At 39.3% G+C, this 15,596-nt stretch overlaps 3 non-coding genes across 3 annotated transcripts; 2 read left to right on the top strand and 1 right to left on the bottom strand.

The window, feature by feature from the left end:
• The first annotated feature begins 496 nt into the window (after positions 1 to 496).
• On the top strand, positions 497 to 568 carry TRNAA-AGC (transfer RNA alanine (anticodon AGC)). The gene has a single exon. It is a non-coding gene; the product is annotated as a tRNA-Ala (tRNA).
• A 12,961-nt stretch (positions 569 to 13,529) lies between these two features.
• On the top strand, positions 13,530 to 13,601 carry TRNAA-UGC (transfer RNA alanine (anticodon UGC)). The gene has a single exon. It is a non-coding gene; the product is annotated as a tRNA-Ala (tRNA).
• Positions 13,602 to 14,273: 672 nt separating this feature from the next.
• TRNAT-CGU (transfer RNA threonine (anticodon CGU)) lies at positions 14,274 to 14,347 on the bottom strand. The gene has a single exon. It is a non-coding gene; the product is annotated as a tRNA-Thr (tRNA).
• Between the last annotated feature and the right edge of the window lie 1,249 nt (positions 14,348 to 15,596).

Here is a 15,596-nt window from a genome sequence, read left to right as displayed (position 1 = left end):
ATGACATCTTGACCTCGCAGGAACGTTCCCTATTACCACCACAAAACGATCACTGGACATTCTTGGCTTCTGGAAACAGATGATTTGAAGGTCTTTGTTCCAAGAAAGATGGTGCTGGGCGCGGAGACAGGAGCACGGCGAGCGAGAACCCCCTACGATTCCCCCGCTCTCAGTTCCTCTCCGAACACCGCGGTCTTTGCCGGTACTCTGGGTGCACCGCTACCAGCTTTGGCCTCCTGGGGCCTTAAGGTTTTAAAGGACAGGAAATGAAGCTAAGAAGAGCGAGAGACAACAGATTGTCTCCTTTCAGCCTCCTTCCTTTGTAATCTCATTTTGTTACTTTTCTCTGACGCTGTTTGTGCAGGACCCAGCTCAGCTGTTTCACAAATTCGGGAATTTACATTCCTGATTCCCTTGCGAGTTACTAAATCTTAAGGAGGGAAAGAAATAATGATTATAAATCATGAAAGGAATGCAAACTTGCACACTCTCAGTCGGGGGTGTAGCTCAGTGGTAGAGCGCGTGCTTAGCATGCACGAGGTCCCGGGTTCAATCCCCGGCACCTCCAACCAGTTTTGGGAGGACGCGTTTGTTGTCAAAGCACGTCTCCCTTTGACTTCTCCTGATCCGTTTCCCACTTTCATTTCTCCCTAGTGTCTTCTTTCGTTCAGCTTTCTTCCTGCCTGTAACAGCCTTTGTGGTATTCGGTATCTGCCCCAAGAGCATTGCCACAACCAGGAATGTCCTGGACGCGCTGGGTAGCAAGTATCTTTGCAAATCATTCAGCATGCCTTTCGATTTCATACTATGGTGCTACTGGAAAACAGAAAAAAGATTAAAATAACAGGCTCTCAATTTCATTCACTCCTTCATTCCTTCTCACTCCCGCTCTCGCTTCCTTCTTAAAAGAATTCTGGAGTTCTTGAAGCAAAGAACACCCTGGAGGTGTAATAGCAGAAAAAATATACTTCTGAGCTTCCAACTACAGCGCATACTTCACATTTTCTTGAATCACCAAATATGGAAGCAGCGCCCCCCGCCACCGTTATTACTGTGGGATGATAGGCACATGAAGAACAGTACAGTGCTGTTTGTCATAGCATGTGGTGCCTCCCAAGCCTATACTGAATGGTACAGATGAGATTGGCTGGTTGAATGAATCCAGAACTACTGCCGCTTTGCTGAAATATCGTAGTGGGAGTGTGAAAGACCAAGCATCTAAATATCTCTTGTTGAAGAAAATTTCAGTCAAAATAAATGACGTTAGGCTCATTTTACAAGTTCATTTGACTAGATGACCATTTCCACTTCCTCTAACACAGCCAATTATCCCACAACACCTACATTTGTTAACCAATCCAAAAACCAAAGCTGATTTGCCTAGGCCAGAGCTAGTCTGGAATATTTATTGAATACATAACATGAGAGGAAAAAAAGACTGTTGTCCTTTTTTAACTTATTGATGTCTAGAAATAATTTTTTCTGGAAAATAATAATTTGTAATATATAATGTTAATAGGTTTTTATGGTCTTTACCTATTTAAGTCTTTTTAAGGTATCTTGTAACCAAATACGTTAAATTTTTTTTCATGACAAGGATATCCATTATCTTCACTACTGCTTAATGTTGTACTGGAAGTATTAGATAAAGCATTTAGACATGAAAAAGTAATTAAAAGATTAAGTATTTGATAGGAAGGGATAAATTGGTAGGGATATTAGTAGGCTCAAAATGGGAAAATTACTACAAATAGAATATTCAGTAAAGAACCTAGTTATAAAATTAACACACACACACACACAATAACTTTCCCATATCCAACCGTTGGAGGTTTTTTTAATATCAACTTTATTTTCAAAGCTGACCAATGTAGAAAAAGAATCAAGTATTTATCCTACTTCTCTTGTATGCAATGCATTTCAGGATAAACTATTTGAGAGGGAAAGATTTTTTTTCCATAGAAAATCACAACTAATAAATGCAGGAGCAATAATAAAATTAGAGTCAACATTTTACAACTGGTATTGCTATAACGCATCCAGGTCACAATCATCAATGGCTGCTACAACCGTGACATGAAATCAGATGGGGGACTCTAGAATGGATGGAGCAGGCTGATATCACCTAAAACCAATGATAAATTTCACCTCATCAAAAGTGAGACTACCACACATTATGTGTGTCTTGGTGAAGTGACATAGTACATGCCCAGGACCACCAATAAAATACTTGTGTTAAAAAAATTAACTCTTTCTATAATCAAATAGATGAAACCATCTGTTTATAATAAACATTGGAAATATATAAATGTGTTTAGTGACACCATAAAAATGCTATCAGCTAAATCTAGAATGTGGAAAATTATCCTGGACAAATTGACCGTCAAGAAATAAATGGCATAGAATAAAAAAGGAGATGAAACTGATACAGATTAAAGGACATTTAAGGAGAATAACAGACAAACGCAATGTGTTTGAATCCTAATTCAAACAAAATAATTGGAAAAGGAAACAATTGAACATGGACTGAGCATTAGATTATATTAAGAAAGTTTTGTAATTTTGTTAATTGTGATATTGTGGTAATGTTAAAAAAGAAGGCTCGTAACTATTAGTTGTACACCCTAAAATATTTATGGGTGACATTAGCATAATGTCTGGCATTTGAACTATATTTTGGGGGTGAAGAAAGCACAAATAAAAAATGAAAGTTATTGAAGATAAAGTAAAAACAACAAAATAATGCTAAGTCCTGAAGCTATGTAGTAGGTACGTGGGTATTCATTATGGTATGATCTCTACTTTGTTTAAAAATCTCCCAAACAGTTTCCTTTTAGCCAAAAACTGCCATTTTCCAGTAATTTACCAAAATGAACACAAAGGGAAAGAGGAGAGGTACCCACTATACATTCTCTAGGCTTTTCAGAAATTGTTCCTTTGGCTATGTAACGTGAACCTACAAGAAAGGTGATATTGTACACGGCAAAGGAATGGGCATTGTTCAAAAAGGAATGCCCACAAATGTTACCATGGCAAAAGTGGAAGAGTCTACAGTGTTACTAGCATGCTGTTGACATTGTTGTAAACAAACAAGTTAAGGGAGAGATTCTTGCCAAGAGAATTAATGTACATATTGAGCACATTAAGGTCTCTAAGAGCCCAAATAGCTTCCTGAAACATATGAAAGAAAGTGATTAGAAAAAGAAGGAAACCAAAGAGAAAGGCACATGTGTGGGTTCAACTGAAGCATCATCCTGCTACATTTGGAGATGCACACTTTGTAAGAGCCAATGAAAATGAGCCTTAGCTGCTGAAACTTATTCCCTATGAATTCATGGCCTAGTAGGAATAAAAAAATGAAAGACCTCTGGACTGTAAAAACGTTTCTCTTAATTGAGTAGAAGTATGGTGTCCCCATCCCCAAAGAAGTATTTAAAGCAAATAAATAAAAGTTCAAAGCAAAAAGTTAAAATGTTTATATTATATATTAAAATATGATGTGTATATTTAAAAATTTTTTAAATCAAAAAATGGCTTCTATTTCTTCAAAATTATTGCAGTATATACAGTTTTTATTCTGTCTTTATTTTTTTATACTTCAGGCAGCTTTAAGATCATTGTAATCGCCTCTTGATTGCACATCCTTATAAGTTTATAAAAGTCTTCTCTCTCATATTTTTATGTGTGTAATTGTTCCCATTTTTATCCCATTTTTCCTTTCGTGTCTCAGATTCCTCTCATCATATACAATCATTTGAATGTATTTAATGTGCTTTTGTGTATGTCTTATTGTAACTTATGTTGCTTTTGTCCATATATTTTTAATTTATGTAAATGTTATGATTTATAGAGTCCAATATATTTCCTACCCTTTAACATAAGCATGATGTTTTATATGTTGCTATGTGTATATCTTTTTCACTGTTTCTAACAGATGCAGAGTAATTCATGGTGTAAGTCTATCACTGTGATATTGTGAAATAAAAAATATATGTATATATGTGTCTCTACCTTTGGTTTCTGACATAGAGCTTCTGAAATCCTTGTAGGTAGAATGCTAGGAGAATCTTTTGTTCTATTTGGTCTTTGACCCCAGTTCCTGACACAGAGCTCCTATGACCTTTGTAATTTCTTGAGTTAGAGGAGCATCTTTTGTTCTAAAGAGACAACATTTAGTGGGCTCCTGGATAGCCTCAGAATGGGGGCTGGTTCCCAAGGGTACCACCCATGTAATTAGAAGGTTGGAAATTTCAGCCCTACCCCTCAAACTCCAGGAAGGGGAGACGGGCTAAAATTTGAGTTGCTCACCAATGGCCAAAATGACTTAATCAATCATGCTACATAATGAGGCCTCCATAAAAATCTAAAAGGGCAGAATTTGTAGAGCTTCTGGATTGCTGAACACACGGAGATGCCTGGAGGGTGGCACAGCAGGAGGGGGCATGGAAACTTTACACCCTTCCTTCATACCTTGCCCTATGTATTTTTTATAATAAATAGGTAAATGTAAGTAAAGTGTTTCTCTGAGTTCTGTGAGTCACCCTAGCAAATTAATCAAACGCAAGGAGTGGATCATTGGAGCTCCTAATTTATAACTTATTGGTCAGAAGTACAGGTCACAACCTGGGACTTGCAACTGACAACTGAAGTGGGAGGCAGTCTTGTAGGACTGAACCCCTAAACTGAGGCTACTCTAACCTACTCTAACTCCAGGTAGACAGTGTCAGAAATGAATTAAATTACAGGACACTCAGCTGGTGTCCACTGGAGAAGTCATCAATGTGGGGAAAAAACTCACATTTGGGTGACCAGAGATAAAGTATTTTCTGTTGCATTGAGTGTGAGTAAAGGAAAAACACTTTTTTCCCTATATCTCAAACAATCACATTTTACCTCTCCATGCCTTCAGGGATGGACACTAGATTGCTTCTAAATCTCTCTGAATATAATAAATGTTGCACTAAAAATCTTCCCACATGTCTCTATACATGTGTAAAAATTTTCTTAGAATTTCCCATATACACAGGAGTATAGTGGCTTAATGTCACAGATTAGATTCTCTGTGAAGAAGATCTTGAGAGAGAGTTTAATGTACCAGATGTTTATTAGAGAATATCTTTGGGATGCACATCTGTGGAAAACAGGGAGTAGACACAAGGTCGAGAAGAAGAAGAAATCAAATTATGATGCAAGCCTAACAGCCTCACCTAACAGCATGGGGAGTTCTGAAGCTAAAATGGCCTGAATCCTCTACTTGGGGGTCTTCTTATTTCTACTCCTTCAGTCACTGATGTGAACTGCCTCAAAAAGGGCATGATTTTGGGCAGGCAGCTTTTTGCTACTGAGACAACCCCTGAAGGGCCTGACAGATGTGGGCTATCTGCTGAATGCTCACAGAATCTGGGGCAACAAGTTCCTTCTTGAAGGTAGATCAGGGCAGAGCATCTTTTGTGCCAATCACATTTGATCACAGAGAATGTGTTTACATAATTGCCTAAGTCCAAGCAGATTTCTCTGTAGGATGGCTGTACTAATCTACACTTTACTCAGAAGTGCAAACCAAAAATGAAAAGGTAGAAAGTCAAATAAGGAGATGAGGAAAAGATATAAACAAGCATTTACAAAAAGAAGAGATATAAGGGGCTTACAAGGATGTGAAGTAATGCTCAAGCTTATTAGTAATCAGAGAACTATAAAATTAAATAATGAAATTTCACATTACACTATTGAAACTAGTAAAAGTTAGAAATCTGAGTAATATTATAGCAAAAGAAATAACAGAATAAAAAGGCAACCTACAGAATGGAGGAAAATATTTACAAACTATATATCTGATAAGGGGTTAATTTCAAAATATATAAGAAACCCCTACAAATCAGTAGCAAACAAACAAACAAACAAAAACCCTGAATAACCTAATTAAACAACGGGCAAAGGACTTGAACAGACATTTCTCTAAAAAAGACATATAAACAGCCAAAAAGTACATGAAAAGATGCTCAACATCATTAATTATCAGGGAAATACAAATCAAAACTACAATGAGCCAAGTGCCATGGCTCATTCCTGTAATCCCAGCACTTGGAAGGCAGAGGCAGGAAGATTGCTTGAGTTCAGGAGTTTGAGACCAGACTTGCTGGGAGTTTGCTACCCTCCCAAAAAGATGGGTGCCAGGCAGATACCGCACAGAAGATTGGAAATAAATGAAACAGAGACAAAGTATAGATTAAAGTGATGGGGAAATCAGGAGTCCTCCAGCATTCCTGTGAGCCAGGAAGTCATGAGTGAAGTCCCACATCAGTATTTATTCTTTTAGCAAACAATCATTATTAGTCACTGATTCACATATACAAATCATGAGTTTAAGTTTCAAGGCCCCCCAAAGAATCACAAGATCCCTTACTCAATTCTTCCTACATGAGCAAACTGTTACAAAATTTTCCAAGATTAAAATCACTTGCCCCAAGTTAAGAATAAACCAGCTAAGCATACACAGGTTAAAGATAAAATCATAAGTCCACAGCAAAGCATATAACTAAATGAGAACAAAGAGACCATACACTTCTTTCTGCTTATTTAGTTCCTCATCAACTGAGACTTGAGGTCAGGAGAGGAGCAGGAACATGGCTTCGAGCTTAGAATAGCTAATTGCTCTTATCTGCCAGGTTGACATCCTTTGATCATTCTCTTAGCCTTTGGCCCTTAGTCTGGGTCTGCTTTCAGACATCCAGAGGATGGCTTTCAGGCCTTGAGGTGGGGTCCACTTTGCAGACATCCCTGACTGGTGCAATGTTCCCCTTAAGGACAAGCAGCTTTAGCTCTGTGAACTGACACGTCAACAGATTGCTCTTAGGCAAAGTCCTGTACCACTCCTGGGGTTCTCATGTCTCTAGACCCTAACTCTCAACACAGACTGGGCAACATAGTGAGAACCCATCTCTAAAAAATAATCCAAAATTAATCTGTGGTGGCGGCAAGCACCTGTGACTATGCAGGAGGCTGAGGCAGGAGGATTGCTTGAGCCCAGGAATTCAAGGTTACAGTGTGAGCTACGATCATGCCACTGCACTCTAGCCTGGACAATGGAGTGAGACCTTGTCTCAAACCAAAAACAACAACAAAAACCTAAAGATTAAAAATAAAAATAAAAAAAGAAATCCCTTAATTTTGATTTAATCAAATTTAGCTTTCACTTTTTTTGACCTTAGGGATTGTTCTTGTTAGAGTCTTGCATGCCAGTGAATGATAGTGATAATGAAAATTATGATGATAAAAATTACGATGATGGCAGTTAACTTACTATGTGCTTGATAAGGAAGAAAGAGGTTTTGGATTGTTATTATTTCTTATTAAATTTCTTATTATTTCTTATTAAAATTGTTTATTATTTCCTATTAAAACTGGATCATTATTAGTAATTATCATGAAGAACCAGGATCAAAATATCAATCATAAAAACATAACAACAGGGTGTGGTGGCATGCACCTGTGGTCACAGCTATTTGGGAGGGTGAGGTGAGAGGATTGCTTGAGCCCAGGAGTTCTAGACCAGCCTGGGCAACATAGCAAGACCCTTTGTCACTAATATATAAATAAATAAATAAACAAACAAACACCATAACAGTTCCTTTGCCTATCGATAGGGCAACCAGAGTAGAATGAATATGCAGAGCAAGTTTATGTATCCAGCTCCTCTTACATGAGAAGCTTTTTTCCCTTTCAGAACCAGTTTCCCTAATTGAAGAAGGCCTGTTCTAACCTATATTGTGAATCCATCCTACTTTGGCTTATGTATGTTCTATGGTATGTATTATTTAAAAGCAGTTGGCTTCAAAGAGAAACCAAGAAAAAGAGAAGTTAGAGTAAATGACTCATCATGGCAAAGATCATGGTGTTACTGCAAGACAAATTACTGAATGGGATACATACCCATGCATTATTCTCCCCTACCCTATTCCCTCCACCACCAAAGAGCTAATGGAGCCAGAGGTCCTAGCATTGGAAGCAATGTGGCTTCATTTTAGCATCTGCACTTCTTTTTCAAAATAAGATAAAGAAAGGTAGTACTGACTTAGCTATTTTACATTTAAATTACTTGGAAATATTCACTGTTTACAGGTCGCAGAACATAAGAACAATCATAAGCATATATGGTCAGTGTGGTATCAGTCTTCAATTTGTCAAGTTCTCACTCCTTAGGTCAATAGCTGGTACACCACAGCAAGTGTAATATATTGAAAAGAAAATTATAGGACAATAACTGAAAGAGAGGAATTTCTTTGCTGGAATCAAAAAGGAGAAAATGTTCACCATGTGATATTAGAATATAAGACAGAACATAGAGTAAAAAAATGTTTTACAAAAGGATAAATTAAATTCACCATTCACAAATTAGGTCCTTACAAAGATCAAAAGTCTAATCAGTATTGGTAGCTACCCTATTGAGCCAGGAAGCACACAGAATGATACATCAATAAAAAACTAAATACAATAAAAAGGTAGCATGTTGGTGAAAAGACCACGGTAACAAGAACAACAGAAAAGATATCTTAAGGTAAATACCTCAAAATTTCCTGAAATAAAGCTCAAAGCTAACAGGAGAGATGATCCAAATGACAAAGGAAGAGATTCTAAGGGGTGAGAGTGGATTCATTCACCATGAGTCACAACCAGGTAAACCTGATTTTGTTAGCATGTGATCAGACTTAAAGGAGTTCTAATGTAGTTAACACGATTTAAATAACTGTTTAGAGACTTTTGGTAACATTTAACTGTTTTGTGGCATTAAGCATATCTGAGCTTTAAAAGCACCAACAAAGGCAACCTTCCTAGGATAAAGTGGAGATGCTGGGAACCAAACCCAAGACCACACACATACAAAGCACACACTCTACCACTGAGCTACACTCTCACGTGTGACCATTACTTCTTCTTTTCTTTTCACTATTAATTTAGTTCTCTCTTAACAGTATGGTAGTTGTATAATCTCACTGGCTTTCTCGATCTACATTCATAAAAATATAATTAGGTCGGTTTAACAAATTCTTACTGAGTTATACCATCCATAGCTGTCTTGTACTTTCCCTTAATATCATTTAGTACAGAGTATACATGTAGATTTATGTTAAGTTTGTTTCCTTCTCTAGTAAGGTAGCATGAAAGGCTGTGACTATTTTTTTCCATCACACTTTCCCAGTGTAGAACCTGACACACAGCAGCCACTCAAGGGGCAGTGAGAAATGAATTACAGATGTACTCTATTCAGGATGTATTTCACAGTACAGAGAATCTTCCAATGAAGTGTGGGAGGGAGATGGAAAGATTCAAAAATATATAAACAGATCATTTCAATATAGTATGACAAGCGCTCTGCAAAGATAAGCATATGTAACTGCAGCATTCAACAGAAAGTATACCACGTACTTGATCAGATATTGACGACTCTAGGAATCTTGAAAGAGAAGATTTGGCTAAGTAAACACAAGGCTAAGAGTTATAACGAAGAACAATTTGAGGTTGTGCTTCTTGCATTTTGGTCAAAGTTCCAGGCGCCAGTGGAGCATCGTTGCCCGAGATAAACACCCGGTAGTAATTTGTTCTGGCTCATAGCAGGGCCTTGTTGACCAGCATGTCTAAGGCAGGAGCTGCGGGCCTGAAATGCGTTAGCTGGTTTTACAAGAATTTACATTTGGCAGAGATCTACAGAAAAATGAGATTTCGGTGGTTTCAGTTTCGGGGCAGACTGCGCAGGGTAGAGGGAAGCTCTGGGTGCCCTGGCTCGGGCGTGCCACCCACTGGCGTTGGCGCAGGACGCACTGGTAACCGAGTGGTCTATGTGGGCTCTCCGGATGTCAATCCCAGTCTACCGCGTAGCCCTGTGTGCTGTGCAGTGAAAACTGCTCCGTACTTCGGATCGTCTCTGATTCTCTGGCTGCGTACAAATCGCAGGTCCCTTCTGAGTCCAGCCGAGTTGGGGACCACAGCCATCGCTCTCCTTTGTCCCCAAGCTAACGTGCAGATAGGTGAACTCTGCTATGCCCTCCTTCCCCCGCCTCCATGAGCGCTTGGAGCTCTCCTGGTTGTCCGTGGCCGCAGCCAGAACACAGCTGCGCCTTCCTCTTAGTCCAAATTCCATCCTCTACACCTTCTGGCCGGGGCAGAAAAAGTATCTCAGAAACCTCAAGAGAGGAGGAACGCCCCGGGTTGGGAGACCCTTGGCTCCTCGCTCCTGGCTTCTCGGCTGTGAGGTTGCTTTTGGGGGTGTGCTTCAGGGGCTGTCGTCTCTCTTCCAGTGGAGCCACCACTTCGCTTCCTGTTTCTCTCCTGGTTTAGTACCGGCTCCCCAGCCTGGTCCTTGGAACATCTTTTCTGACGATGCAATCCGCCCTGGGTCTCTCAGCAGAGCGTGAGAGCTGAGAGCTTGGCCCCGGTGTGGGATAGTGGTTGGGCTTGGGAGGCGGTGCAAGGGTTGTTTCAGATAAGCCAGATCCAGCTCAACACCCTCTCCCCCCCCAAGGGGCAGGATCCTTCTGGAGCCCACGGCAGAGGCCGCCCCTCTGGCATGAGTTTGCAGTGGTGCTGAAAGTTCCCCCAGCTTCTTTGGTTCTATTGGTGATGCTCCTTTGATCCTGGGCCAACTGTCAGCCACGTGCATCCCCTCCCCTTTGCCCTGTCCTGATTTATCCTCGTGGGCTTGTCTCAAATATGGAGCCTGCACTACTAAGGACACCTGGTAAGGGCAGCGAATATGTGAATGACTCCTGGGGTCTCTTGCTCCTCTCCTGCTCAGATCCCTGTATTAATTCCTGAGCTAAAATCGCCTGATGAGAGTATGGATAGTGGATTCCAGAGGTTTGGTTTTGTTTTTCCCCCCAGAGGAAACCAAGTTGACAGATAAAATCCTATGCTAAGGATCCAGTTTGCTTGTGCCTGCTCCTTCCAAAACCTTGGGAAGGCCTTAGGCAGTGTGTTCACCATTTCCTAAAATGTGTTGGTACCATTTTGTGTTTCCACCAGCAATTAATGAGAGTTCCTGTTGCTTGACATCCTCAACAGCATTTGTTGCTATCTCTGTTCTGGATTTTGGTCATTCTAATAAGTGTGTATGGTATCTCATAGTTGTTGTTTTAATTCATATTTCTCTGATGACCTGTAATATGGAGCATCTTTTCATATACTTAGTTGTTATCTGTTTTTTTTTTTTTTTTAATCTTTGTTCTCTTTGCTTTTCAGATTTGGAAGTTTCTATTGACATACCCTCAAGCTCAAAGATTCTTTTCTCAGCCTGCCCAATTTACTGATAAGCCCCATTAACAGCATTCTTCATTTCTGTTATGGTGTTTTTGATCTCTAGCTTCTCTTTTTGGTTCTCTCTTAAAATTTCCATCTCTCTGTTTACATTACCCATCTGCTTATATGCCTTCCTGTTCTTGTATGCTTTCTATTTTATTTATTAGTGCCCTTAGCTTATTAATCATAGTTGTTTTAAATTCCCTGTTAATTCCAACATTCCTGCCATGTCTGGGATGTTTGCTCTCCATCTTCAGACTGTATTTTGCCTTTTAGTATGCCTTGTAATTTTTTCTTGATAGCCCAACATGATACAGTAGGGAAAAGGAACTACTGTAAATAGGCCTTTAGGAAGCAAGAAGTAGGCGAAGAGGATGTATTCTGCAGTCCTATGATGAGGTCTGAGTCTTTTAGTGAACCTGTGCCTGTGAATCATACAAGCATTTCTCAGGTTTTTTTCCTTCTCCCAGGTGGACAGGATGGCTGGAGTGGGCTGGAGTTGAGTGTTTCCCTTCTACTTCATAAAAGGGTAGAGCTGGCAGGAGTTGGGTTCCCACCCCCAGGTCAGTTAGGATCTGATAAAACCACAACAGGCTCTGATTAGCTAGTTTCTCCTAAGAGCAGACCTTGTTAAGAAGAATAGGCTGTATTCAAAATGGTCCATTTTCCCCTCCCCCTACAGAAGCACAAGGGGCTTTTCTCTGATATTTACTATGAGAATCTGGTCAATCTCCTGAAGGTTAAACACACAGAAGTGTGGGAGCCCTCACTATGACTGGGTCCGCTTGGAGTTTTTAACTCTCAGACATGTCCACACCTAGCCTCCAGCAATTCATCAATTACAGTTCAGATTTTCCTGCCTATGCAACGGTTTCCACCAAAGTTTGTGCTCCGGTATGTTGTAATTCTCTGCATCTACCTGTTTGTCTTTCCAATTTGAGGGACAGCAGTTTGCCCTGTGACTTCTCTTCTCTTACTGATCTAAGAAAAGTTGTTGAGTTTTCAGTTCCTTCAGCTTTTTACTTTTAGGATAGAGTGTCAACTTCCAAGTTCCTTACATGCGGAACCTGAAGCTGAAAGTCCAAAACTGTTTTTACTCATCTTTATTTTCCTCTTTTCTTGATATGGCTAGTGCATAGATTCTTTAATGTTCAAGAGCTTTCAAGTATCAAGAGAATTATCTGCTGGTTGTACTTTATCTCATATACAATTCATTAATTTTTTTTAAATTAGCATTTAAAATTAGTCACATATTATTTTTGCAACGTATAAAATATCTAAATAAAAAACTTAGATCTCACTCACCAATTTAAATATTTGTTTTAATGTACAGCTATAAAAATTCAGGTGTATTATATCAAATTATTTTACCTTTAACATGCTGGGAACACCTTAGTACCGTCTTATTGTTGGAAAATGATATAGTAATGTCATATTTATCAATAACCTTGCACTAGTGGTTCTCAAACTTTAGCATGTAACAGAATCACTTCTGGGACTCACAAAAACACAGATTATTGAGCCCTACCCTCAGAGTTCTTGACTTAGAGGTCTGGGATGGGCCCAGAGAATTTGTATTTTTAGCAAGATCCTAGGTGCTGTTGGTGCTGCTGATACAAAGACCACACTTTGAGATCCACTGCCTTACTCTAAAACCTATTTCTAAAGTGTTATAACCCAGATTTATATATAAAATTTCAGCATCTCTCTTACACTTTTTATTCAACAGATTCAGGTTTACTTACCCAAGCTACTGAGTCAGATTTTCCCTCTCAGACCAGACTGAGGGTTAGACATGCATTGACTGTGGATAATTTCAAGCCTAGAACCTGGGTCTTGCAAGTTGAATCTAACCCAGTCCTCTACTCAGCTGAATTTGCTCCTGTTTACAGTTAGACTTTTCAGGAAATTTCCCAATGGTTTGCTGTAACCATCTATAGTTCCCTTTTTTCTGATGCTGGAGATTCCAAATGGCTCTTGATCTGAATGACTTATATTCACAGTCTTGCTGGGATAAAAGCCAATTTTGCAACTGCTTGTTCTGAACCTGGTCAGTTTCAGTAGAATCTAAAGGCTTTAGTAACCCTGATTTACATAAATCTTCTTTCTCACCTTCAAGACCTGTAAAATTCACACAATTCTTGCATAATAAACTATATAAAACATTTTAGGGAAAAGTTGACCAAATACAGTATACATAAAGAAAAATCATTGTGTGGTAAACAGAGCAACTTAGTGTTGGGGATGTAGCTCAGTGGTAGAGCGCATGCTTTGCATGTATGAGGTCCCGGGTTCGATCCCCGGCGTCTCCACATATTTATTCTCACGTTTCCACCAGACACTGCATTTCCAATGCTGGGTCTTGGTAAACAGACACATTTGGCTTTTGGGCACACTAAATATTTCTGAGCAATTTAAACTTCAAGCACCTAAAGCCAGACTTCATCTTCCAGTATTGAGAGACAAATACACTGCTGGAAATCTAGCTTGGTTATTTATTGCCTGTGAGATTTGAGCAAGTTATTTTACTTCTCTCTGATACTTAATTGATTTGTAAAATGTGCATAATAATGCTTTCTTTAGAGCATATTCTAGGGATTAAGGTCATGTGAGAAAATACATAAAATGCAATTTATTAACAGTAAGTGTTCAATAAATTGCAACCATTTTTCACCTATGTATAATTTTAGCAAGACTGCTTGAAGTTTGAGAAACCAGCAGGGTATAGTTTTTGATGGTTTGAATTAAAAGTTTTATAATTTTATTTTAGAAATTCTCTAACCATGATTGATCTTGAACCACCAAGTACAGTTAAATCCCAGTTTAGCTGTGTGAAAGATCTTCAGAGAGACTGACAATCTCTGAGAATGCAGGTGGAATGAGAAAAGGTTGGAGAGATTTGATATTGTAATAGACGATGATTTTGAACTGAAAATTAGGATATTACAAAAAGAGACACTCATGCTCGAAAGACAGTTATGCTGAGGCCCCGCTGGGACTCGAACCCAGGATCTCCTGTTTACGAGACAGGCGCTTTAGCCAACTAAGCCACAGAGCCAGCTGCATGAGCTCACTCCCTTCTTTTTTAACCAAAATTGTACTCGATTAGGTGAAAAGTTATTGTGTACCTTTTTTTTCTTTTTAATAGATCTACTTCATCGCAAAGGCAGACTCCGAAAGGGACTGTTGGAATCAGACTTCCTTCAAGCCCAACAAAACACACCCACACTCAACACAATCAGAAAATGTACTAGAACAACGTCAGCGTGACCAGAGAGCAGATAAAACCACGGAATGAGAAGGAGGGGAGACGAACCAAGTGTTCACTGCAGAGGAAGGGGCATCTATCTCAAGGTGTAGCGAGAACCGTTTTTACATCCCATTACATTGTGGTAATTTAGAATCGTTAAGTGATTGGATATTCTAAAAGTGGAGTGAAAGGCTTTTCTAGCAAATAGATCAGTTAGAACTTTCATAAAATTAATGACATTTCTGGCTATTAGAAGATAACACGCTTGCACTCTGAAAAACAATCAAAACCTAACACGTTCCTATTCTCCGAACACCTGTCAGATCTTACTCCTCTTGGGAAAGTAGACCACAGCAAGAAGGCGGCTTGGTCAGAGCACACTTAAACGGTTTTATGATTCAAATCCAAAAAGCCTTTCCCTCCCTGAGGGAATAGCCTCTGTTCCCGCGCCTCCTAGGAAGATGCGCACGTGGAAACCAAAACCTGTAGGCATTGGGGAGGTGTCACCAGACAGGGAAATTCCTCCTTCTGTATCCTGCCTTCCTCATTTTGGTTCTTCAAGAGATGTTCTCTAATGTCTTCCTCGTGGATCCTCACATTGTAGAAGCTAAACAAATGTGAACTGATTGAAAAAATCCCCAAATTAACATTCATTCTTAAACTGTCAACGATCCTAGTTTTCTGCCTTTAATTTAGAACTAAGGCTGGGGCATACAGTAAGGGAATAGCAAGTGCAACTGCACCTCTACCTGGCTTCCACTGCCTTGTAAAAGGCACTGGGGAGGACTCCAGAATTCGTTACTGAACCAGGTAATGGCTGGAAGAGACTCTTGGCCTGGTAAGGCCCTTGAATTCCAAAGTCTTTCTTAATTCCTCTCGAGTCAAATATTGGGGCATTGTCATTTTCTGTCCCACTCAGAATGTTTTCGTAGTGAATATAACCTTACTTTCTTGTTAATCAGGATAGTCACTTTTTAATTTAATCTATATTAACAAACTGCTATGGTTAGAATTACAATATTACTCCCTTTACAGTTACTGTATTTTTACTGCGTTT

Source organism: Eulemur rufifrons, chromosome 18 (assembly GCF_041146395.1).
Source record: "Eulemur rufifrons isolate Redbay chromosome 18, OSU_ERuf_1, whole genome shotgun sequence".
Classification (NCBI taxonomy): Eukaryota; Metazoa; Chordata; class Mammalia; order Primates; family Lemuridae; genus Eulemur; species Eulemur rufifrons.
Note: the sequence above shows the minus strand (reverse complement) of the source record. Positions and strands in the feature narration are given on the sequence as shown.